This window comes from Nicotiana tabacum, chromosome 1 (assembly GCF_000715075.1).
Source record: "Nicotiana tabacum cultivar K326 chromosome 1, ASM71507v2, whole genome shotgun sequence".
NCBI classification, from domain to species: Eukaryota; Viridiplantae; Streptophyta; class Magnoliopsida; order Solanales; family Solanaceae; genus Nicotiana; species Nicotiana tabacum.
The window spans coordinates 22,480,217-22,489,966 of record NC_134080.1 but is presented as its reverse complement, the minus strand read 5'-3'; positions in this window follow the sequence as shown (position 1 = coordinate 22,489,966).

Genomic DNA, 9,750 nt, shown 5'->3' with positions numbered 1-9,750 from the left:
GTTTAATTTCTCTAAGCATTTAATTTCTTCTTCAAAAGCAAAACTGATTATCTTCTTCGTTTCTTTCCTTTATTACTGCTTTAAATTATAAAATTGCTATATTTATTTCTTTCTTAACGTGTAAATACGTGCCAACATGCTTTTAATTATTGCATAATCATACTCAACATCATACTCCACTCGTGCCAAACAAATATCATAGCAACGCTTATAATGAGTGGTTGCGCTCTTCCTATATCATTAACCCCCTAAATTCGAAAATGCATATTTGCAGTAAAACCAGTTGATCAGTAGTGCAGTCGACGGTTCCGTACCTTCCCCCTTGAGTTGTCCACTCAAGGGTACCCGTCTAAAACCCTGTAGAAACCTTACTCTGTTTGAATTATGCATGCATCATGGTCAAACCTAGCTGGGTCAGTTATGTTGTCCACATAATGATATTTTAAGATAGCCTTGTCCAAAAGTCCACTGGGTTTCCCTAAAACCCAAACGGACACCATCACGTTCTGTACATTTATTTGGAGAACTAAATGCTTCATGCTAATTGTTGATGATAAATAGTCGAGTCTGGTGGGGTTAGGGTCTAACCTTTTTGTTTTGCAGAAAATGAGGCACGAGGTCCCCAGTTTCGGTATGATTAGCACGTCCCCACTCTTGCTAGACTGGTGGAGGAGTCTTCCATCAAGTGACAAAATCAATGAGTGGAAAGAGAGGACTGCCAAAGCTAGCGAAAAGTTGGAATATCTGGAATATAGTCTGCTAGAATTGGAAGGAAAAGTGAGGAAGAGAGTCACCGACTGCCAGAACACTGAGGGAAAAGAAGGAGAACACCTGGCAAAAGCATTTTCACTGGTGAACCTACACAAACTGGAGGATCTGATCAACAAGAGCATTCAACCTGAGGAAGGTCCTTCTGGGACCAAATAGATAGGAGTTTTATCTTTTTGATTTATGAAATGTAATAAGGCCAATGACTATTAGTGATTTTCATTTCCTGTTAATTTAGTATCAATTTGGGATTCGTCTATCTTTATCAATAAAATGAGGCATTTAGCATCCTAAGTTCTCCAAATCAATTTGTTGCTAGGCCCACCTCAGGCATAAAGAGGTCCCCAAATTAGGACACGATCTAAATTCTTGCACTATGTGTTTAAATACTGCAATACTTTTTATGATCCTCACTAACTTGGTTACCCTTTGTTTTTGTTTTTATTATTCCCCTCCCCAAAGGTTAGTTCATGCACTATGGCAACATCAACCTATTCCACGAGATCCATGGACCCTCCACCCACTCCTTCTCTGAGTCCTGTCAAAAAGAAGAACAAATGCAAGATGGAAGATTTGAACAACGTTAGAAAAGAGAATTCAACTAAACGGATAGAGGCCACTATTGGACATGGTACTCAAGTTCCTAAGGAGAATGTATCCAAACTTGAACAAAAGCTATTGAAATTTCAAGAAGAACTCGATCAGGTTCAGAATCTGGAAAGCTTGTCATTTTCTCTCAGCACCCCGGATATCACCTTTCCCAATATTTAAAACCCTACATCGCCTCAGAACATCCCAAAGCAACAGAATCATCCGGATCCTCACACTATTCCACCAAAGATCCAATGCAACACCTGTCATACCCCAAATAACACTCCGCTACTCATCCCAGAACTCCAAAACTCCACAAATGACCACTTTCACACCCACTATAACACCCCCATCTACGTGGAGACCATGCCACACTGCACCCAAACTATCTCAAGCACACCCGAGTTTGATGAAAAAGACCTGCTCATGAGGAACCTAGCTGAGGAACTTAAGAAGTTAATTAGCCGGATTCAAGGCATTAAAGGAAGCAAGGGAATTGAGGGGCTGAACTATGAAGATCTTTGCATACAACCCGATGTTGAACTACTCGAGGGGTACAAACCTCCAAAGTTCAAAATGTTTGATAATACAGGGGATCTAAGGGTCCATTTGAGAACATACTATGACAAGCTGGTTGGAGTAGGGAAAGGCGAGAGAATCTGCATGTAGCTATTCATGAGGAGTCTAAAAGGAGATGCATTGTCCTGGTACATCAGCCAAGATCCGAAGAAATGGTCAAGCTGGGTAAGCATGACGTCCGACTTTATAGACAGGTTCAGGTTTAACATAGAAAATGCGCCGAATGTGTTCTATATTCAGAGTCTGAAGAAGAAGCCTACAGAAACATTTTGCGAGTATGCTACTCGCTGGAGGTCCTAAGTTGCTAAGGTCAGACCTGCCTTAGAGAAGGAACAGATGAACAAATTCTTTGTCCGGGATAAGGACCCGCAATACTATGAACGACTAATGATGATTGAAAGCCACAAATTTTCTCACATTATCAAACTGGGTGAAAGAATTGAAGAGGGTATCAAAAGCGGTATAGTTACAAACTTCGAGGCCTTGCAAGCTACAAATAAGGCCTTGTAGTCTGGCGGTGTGTCCAAGAAAAGGGACGTAGAGGCCGTAATGGTTTCATAGAGGACCAAATATCCCCTCAAATACCAAACTTACCCAACACCTCCACTCATATATCAGCCAACTCCGAACTACCAAACACCCTCACCCTCTTACCAAGCTCCACCACCACCTTATCAATCACCTCCACCTCCCACATATCAACCTACTTCGCCTAGATATTCCCAACCCGCAAATGTCTACCAAACTTACAATGCTCAACCATCCCACTATCAGTCACCTCCTGCCAATCAAAACTTCCCTAGACCCCGACCTAATTTCGATCGCAGACCTCCAAAATAATATACAGCCATTGCTGAGCCCATTGATCAACTGTATGAATACTCAAAGCTGTTGGTTACGTCACCCCCATCCCTATTGTAACCCCTAAGAACCTTTCTCAGTGGGTTAACCCAAACAAATCCTGTGCATACCACTCCCGTATGAAAGGGCACACCATCGATGAATGTCATTCTTTGAAAGACAAGATCTAGACTTTAATTGATAACAAGAGTATTGTGGCAAAGGAACCCGCTCTAAATGTCCGCAATAACCCTCTGCCGGACCATAAGAGTGGAGGTATTCACATGATTAAAATAGAGGATGATTAGGATCCCGAGGGATCAATCAGGTTCATCGCAGAAGGTGATGACCCTAAGAAGCCAATAGTTACTCTTAATCCAATCATAGTCCAGATTCAGCCATCTGGGGATGTTGAAGTAAATATGTCTATGCCAAATAAATTTGGCGCAACATCATCTGAAAGAACCCGCACCAATTGAGGTCGAATTCATGTCTCCGGCAAATGCACTCACACCATTTGAAGTTGCAGTCTTGCCACCCAAGGCACATGCTCCGTTCGGAGTAAGGATAGCCACGCCGATCCCAGTAGTGATGTCGACCATGACACCATTCCATACAATGGCTGTACCCTGGGACTATACAGCCGAGGCAAGAAGGAAAGGCAAGGTTAGGTTTGAAGAGACTGTTGCCACACACGGTATGACGAGAACTGGTAGTGTTTATATCCCAGAACATCTAGCCGAGTCAAGCAAGTAGGCCTCCAACCGGCCACCCATCATTGATACAGGTCCAGACGATCTTTGGAGAAAGATACAGGCCAAGGAATACTCGGTCATCGACCAGTTGAACAAAACACCAGCGCAAATCTCCATTCTTGCTTTGCTACAAAATTCCAAAGCACACAAGAACGCTCTGCTGAAGGTGCTGAGTGAAGAATACGTACCAAGAAACATCACTGGCGGGGAAATGGCTAACATGGTAGGACAAGTGTTGGAGAGCCACAAGATTACTTTTCATGAGGACGAGCTGCCACCTGAGGGGCTGGGGCATAACAAGGCACTTCACATCACCGCGCAATGTGAGGACTATTTTATCACCAGAATCCTGATAGATAGAGGGTCCAGCCTCAACATCTGTCCACTGGTAACACTCAAGAAGCTGGGTAAAGGACTGCACGAGATAAAAGATGGAGCTATCAATATGAAAGCCTTCGATGGTTCCCAGAGGTCCACCATTGGTGAGATTGTCCTATGCTTGCAGATGGGGCCAACCTGGTTCGATGTTGATTTCCAGGTGATAGACGTGCCAACATCTTACAACCTGTTGTTGGGACCACCATGGATTCATGCTGTTGGGGACATAGCATCAACACTGCATCAGGGAGTAAAATTTGAATGGAATAATCAAGAGGTGATCATTCACGGTGATGGTAGCAACCCTATATATAGTCTCCAGACCATTCCGTCAATCGAAGGAAGAAGGAAGCTAGGTGGAGAGACTTACCACCACATTGAACGGGTAAATGCTGTTGACAAAGAAAAATGGTAGGATGATAAAATCGAGAGTATACTGAATTGGAATGGGTATGAACCTGACAACGGGCTCAGCAAGAATCTCCAAGGAATCGCTAAGACCATAAAGCTCAAGAAACATAGCACTACTTTCGGTCTGGGATATGAGTACATCTGGGAAGAATTCAACAACTGGTCACCACCATGGCGCGGTCCTTATTATCCACTGGAGCAGCCAATACCGCATTTGGAGCAGACTTTCCAACAGGCTGACATTGTTTATGGGTCAGAAGAAGAAGAAGCGCTTGCAACGGTGAAGAACTTGTTCCTAGAAGACAATGACATGGACTGTGTTGTTGTTATCGAGGAGGATGGGGAGGAAGGCCCTTCCATATAGGCTGTAAGCAGAGGGGCACGCCTCAATAACTGGACCATAAGGACAACCAGAGCCTGACGAGCCTCGAGGTAGCAAGGCTAAAACAAGCATCATGCACTATTTTTTTTTACTAAATGATTTTCTTTTCGCATTTTTATTCCCGCAATAAGATCTCCAATGTTCAAAACAGTTATGCAACTTATCAAAGCATTTTGACCTTTCTTATGAATCAACACTCATTATTATTTTTCTCTCATTACTTTACTTATACAACATTACTATTACTTATCTTGATGAACCAATAATTGTGACATGCAATGAGACAACGCAACAAACGGACATTGATTCAGAGAAGGATGCCGCTACCAAATAGACTGATGACTACCAAAAATCCTTCGACAAAATCAAAGAGTACCTGTTAACACCACCAGTCTTGGTCCCACCCGAGCTAGGTAGACCCTTATTACTCTACCTTGCAGTATTGGATTAGGCTTTTGGTTGCGTTCTGGGGTAGCATGATGAAACGGGAAGGAAAAAGCAGGCCATCTATTATCTCAGTAAGAAGTTCACCCCATACGAGGCCCGATATTCTCTGTTAGAGCGCACCTGTTGTGCTTTGACTTGGGTAGCTCAGAAGTTAAGGCATTATTTTTGTGCCTATGCTACGTATCTCATATCAAGGATGGATCCTTTGAAGTACATCTTCCAGGAGCCCATGCTTACTGGCAAGCTAGACAAGTGGCAGATCCTGTTGAGTGAGTTCGACATTGTGTACGTAACTAAGAAAGCGGTCAAGTGACAACCACTGGCAGGCCACCTTCCCGAGAATCCCGTGGATGGAGAATACTAACCCCTAAAAATGTATTTTCCTGACGAAGAGGTATACTTCATAGGAGAAAACATTGCGGAATTTTATGACGGTTGGAGAATGTTTTTCGATGGAGTGGCAAACTTCAAAGGAGTTGGCATAGGAGCAGTCCTAGTATCAGAAACCGGTCAGCATTATCCGGTGTCCGCCAAACTCAGGTTCCCATGCACCAACAATATGGCTGAGTATGAAGCCTGTATCCTAGGGCTCAATATGGCCATTGACATGAACGTTCAAGAGTTGATAGTGATTGGAGATTCAAATCTACTCATACATCAGGTGCATGAAGAATGGGCAACCAAGAACTCCAAGATACTCCCGTATTTGCATCATGTATAGGAATTAAGAAAGTGGCTCACGAGGATGAAGTTCTAGCATGTTCCTAAAGTCCAGAATGAGTTCGTCCATGCATTGGTTACCCTGTCATCAATGATACAACATCCAAACAAGAATTTCATTGACCCCATCCCAGTAAAGATCCATGATCAACCAGCTTATTGTGCCCACGTTGAAGAAGAAGTAGACAGAAAGCCTTGGTTTCATGATATCAAGGAATATTTGGCAAAAGGAGAGTACCCAGAACTTGCAAACCCAACTCAAAAAGGTACACTTCGGAGACTGTCCAACAACTTCTTTCACAGTGGAGGAATCCTGTATAGGAGGACTCCTGATTTGGGATTATAAAGGTGTGTCGACGCAAAGGAAGCATCCAGGCTACTAGAAGAAATTCATGCTGGGACCTGCGGTCCGCATATGAATGGTTTTTTCCTAGAAAAGAAGATACTCTGAGCTGATTACTTTTGGATGACTATGGAAACAGACTGCATCCAGTATGTCCAAAAATGCCACCGCTGTCAGATACATGCAGACATGATAAAGGTACGTCCGAATGAGCTTAATGTAACAAGCTCGCCATAACCATTTGTCGTCTGGGGAATGGATGTTAATGGACCAATCGAGCCTACCGCTTCCAACGGGAACACGTTTATCCTAGTAGCAATCGACTATTTCACCAAATGGGTCGAAGTAGCATCTTACAGAGTAGTAACTAAGAAAGTCGTGACAGACTTTGTCCGCGACCGCATTGTTTGTCGATTCAGAGTTCCAAAGTCGATCATCACTGATAATGGCTCCAACCTCAACAGTGACTTGATGAAAGCTACGTGTGAAACCTTCAAAATCAAACACTAGAATTCCACAACCTATAGGCCGCAGATGAATGGATCTGTAGAGGCCGCCAACAAAAATATCAAGAAGATATTGAGGAAAATGATAGAGAAGCATAAATAGTGGCACAAGAAGTTATCATTTTCTCTATTGGGGTATCGCACCACAGTCCGTACATCAACCGGGGAAACCCCCTATATGCTGGTTTGTGGTACATAGGCAGTCATTCCCGCCAAGGTAGAAAGTCATTCCCTAAGGATCATACAAGAAGTCGAGCTCGACGATGCAGAATGGGTAAAAAGTCGTTATGAGCAACTAGCCCTTATAGACGGAAAGAGAATGAATGCAGTCTGCCATGGTCATCTATATCAGAACAGAGTGTCTAGAGCCTTCAACAAAAGAGTCAAGCAGAGACAGTTCACACCAGGGCAGCTGGTGTTAAAGAAAAATTTTCCGCATCAAGATGAAGCCAAGGGGAAATTCTCTCTCAACTGACAGGGTCCATACATGGTCCACCGGGTTCTGACAGGAGGAGCCCTCATACTTGCAGAAATGGACGGAGAAGTCTGTCCAAAGCCGATCAATTAAGATGCAGTCAAGCGTTACTATGTGTAATCTTTACGCTTTCCTTATATAATGTAATTTGAACTATGCCTGACCCGATTCCTGTTTAAGAGGGGATACGTAAGCAGCCCTATGGGTTTAGTCACAATTTAATAAAATTTTCATTTCCCCCACAATTGGAAACTGGGGCAGAATTTTGAGGAGGACCCTCAAAATTTCGAAGTAATTTCAACTGATTGTCTCAAGCAACAGCCAAAAGCATCAACCCCTTAATTTAGGGCAGAATTTTGAGGGGGACCCTTAAAATTCCGTAGCAAGAGAGGTTGCAACGTCCAGAACCACACCACAGTCGTCAGTTCATCTAAAAAAATTATTATATCATATTTTTACAATATCATGCATATTACTGAAATTGCTTTGTTTAGCAACGCTACCCCAATAATACATACAATATAAGATGATTAGAGCTGAGTAGGTCAAGCAAAGGCCATCAGGGATGCAAACTAACCTCCCTTTACAAAACTCATAATTTTTCTTTGGATGCAGGCACTTGGATTACGAAATCATCAAACATACTATACACTGACGAGACAAATATTGTTCGGGAATACAACTCTCGGAACTGTTGCACTTACCAACATTTGCTATCCACACACACCGATGTCTGTGTGTCACAATGTCTCCAGCAATCACAATATCACAATCTTCTATCAGCTAAGAAAGCTATGTCACCATTTGCCATTTTATTTCTTGCATAAGGCTACCATTCTGCCTTTCGAGACTAAACGTTGTCTCCATCTGCATTTCTGCATTGCATAAGACTACCATTATGCCTTCTGAGACTAATCGTTGTCTCCATCTGCATTTCTGCATTGCATAAGACTACCATTCTTCCTTCCGAGACTAAACGTTGTCTCCATCTGCATTTTTGCATTGCATAAGGCTACCATTCTGCCTTCTGAGACTAAACGTTGTCTCCATCTGCATTTCTGCATTGCATAAGGCTATCATTCCGCCTTCCGAGGTTAAGCTCTACCTCTATCTGCATTTCATGGGCTGAAAGATCACCTCATAACCCGAGAGCATCATTTCATGGCATGTGAATCCGTATTGCACGCTTCATGGCCCAGGATGTCATGGTCTAAAGGACATCATCCTAACCGTCCAAAGACAACATTCATGGTCCGACGGGAACTTGCATCATGTTTTAATTCATGCATAGTATATGCTTGTATTGTTTCTAATTGCAGGTACACCGGCAAGCAACGACCATCCCGGCGGGAGAAAGCCTGTTCCAGTTCCCGCAACCATATCAAACCTTAACCATTCTCGCAAGCCGCCCGCTTACCCAATCTTGGGCATTGCGTCCGTTCTTGAAGAGTCTTCATCGGCATACTCCACCGACGGATCCTGAACTAAATATGTCCTGATTCCTATAAAACCAAGGATATGTAGGCAGCTCAGAAGCCGAGGAGCGGCCTAACTTCTTCGAACCATTTTGTTCGGTCAAAATTGCTCATCATATCTTTACCCGACAACTCTTTCACCTTTCCCGGGTAAAGAGAGGCAGTTATTGATACCCAATTTTTTCCTATATATTTTTCAATATGCAAATACCTTCAAAATAGCATATGTATGCATATATAAGTATGTCCAAATGTTTTAGTATTTTTCCTTAATTTTTAAAGGTTTTAAAATCAATTTATTTCCTTAATTTATATAAGTATGTCCAAAAATTTTATTTTTGGTAATTCATTTATTGAAATTTCACATTTATGTTAAAATATAGCCAAGATGACTTTTTTATATTTTTACAAGTTTATTTATTATTTTTAAAGCTAAATTGCATATAATTGCAATATTAGCCTCTTTTAGGATTTAATTGTGTTTACATTTATAAATATTAATTTATTTTCAAAAATTAATTTGCCATTTTTTATAAAATAAATGGGAAAAATGGTTATTTAAAATCTAGCCTAATTTTATTTCAATTATAACCTAAAATTGAGCCAAAATCAAGACCCAATTCCCCAACCCAATTTCAACTCAAACCCGACCCCCTAACCCAATTCACACGACCCAACCCAGATCCCCACCTAACCCTTTTAATCCCAGCCTTGATCATTTTAGATCAACGGCCATCGGCTGCCCTTTCCTAATTAAACCCAAAAGACCCCCAAATCTAATTCATTTCTCACTTAACGCCACCCTTGAATCCCTCTTCTCTCTCAACTCTCTCTGAAACTCCTACAAACCCTAGCCGCCTCCATCAAACTACACTTTAATCCACCCTAATACCTGCATAATCCATGGCCTTCCGTGGTCATTTGAGACCTGTACCAGCCTTCCATGACTTCTATGTGTTTTGTTCTATGGTTTCACGACCAGACTTCGAAGGATTTTGGTCTAGTCCTTGCTCGACCGGTGTTCATGGCCTTTCTCCGACCATCCACGACATTTCCCGGCCATTCATGGCCTTTCAAGGC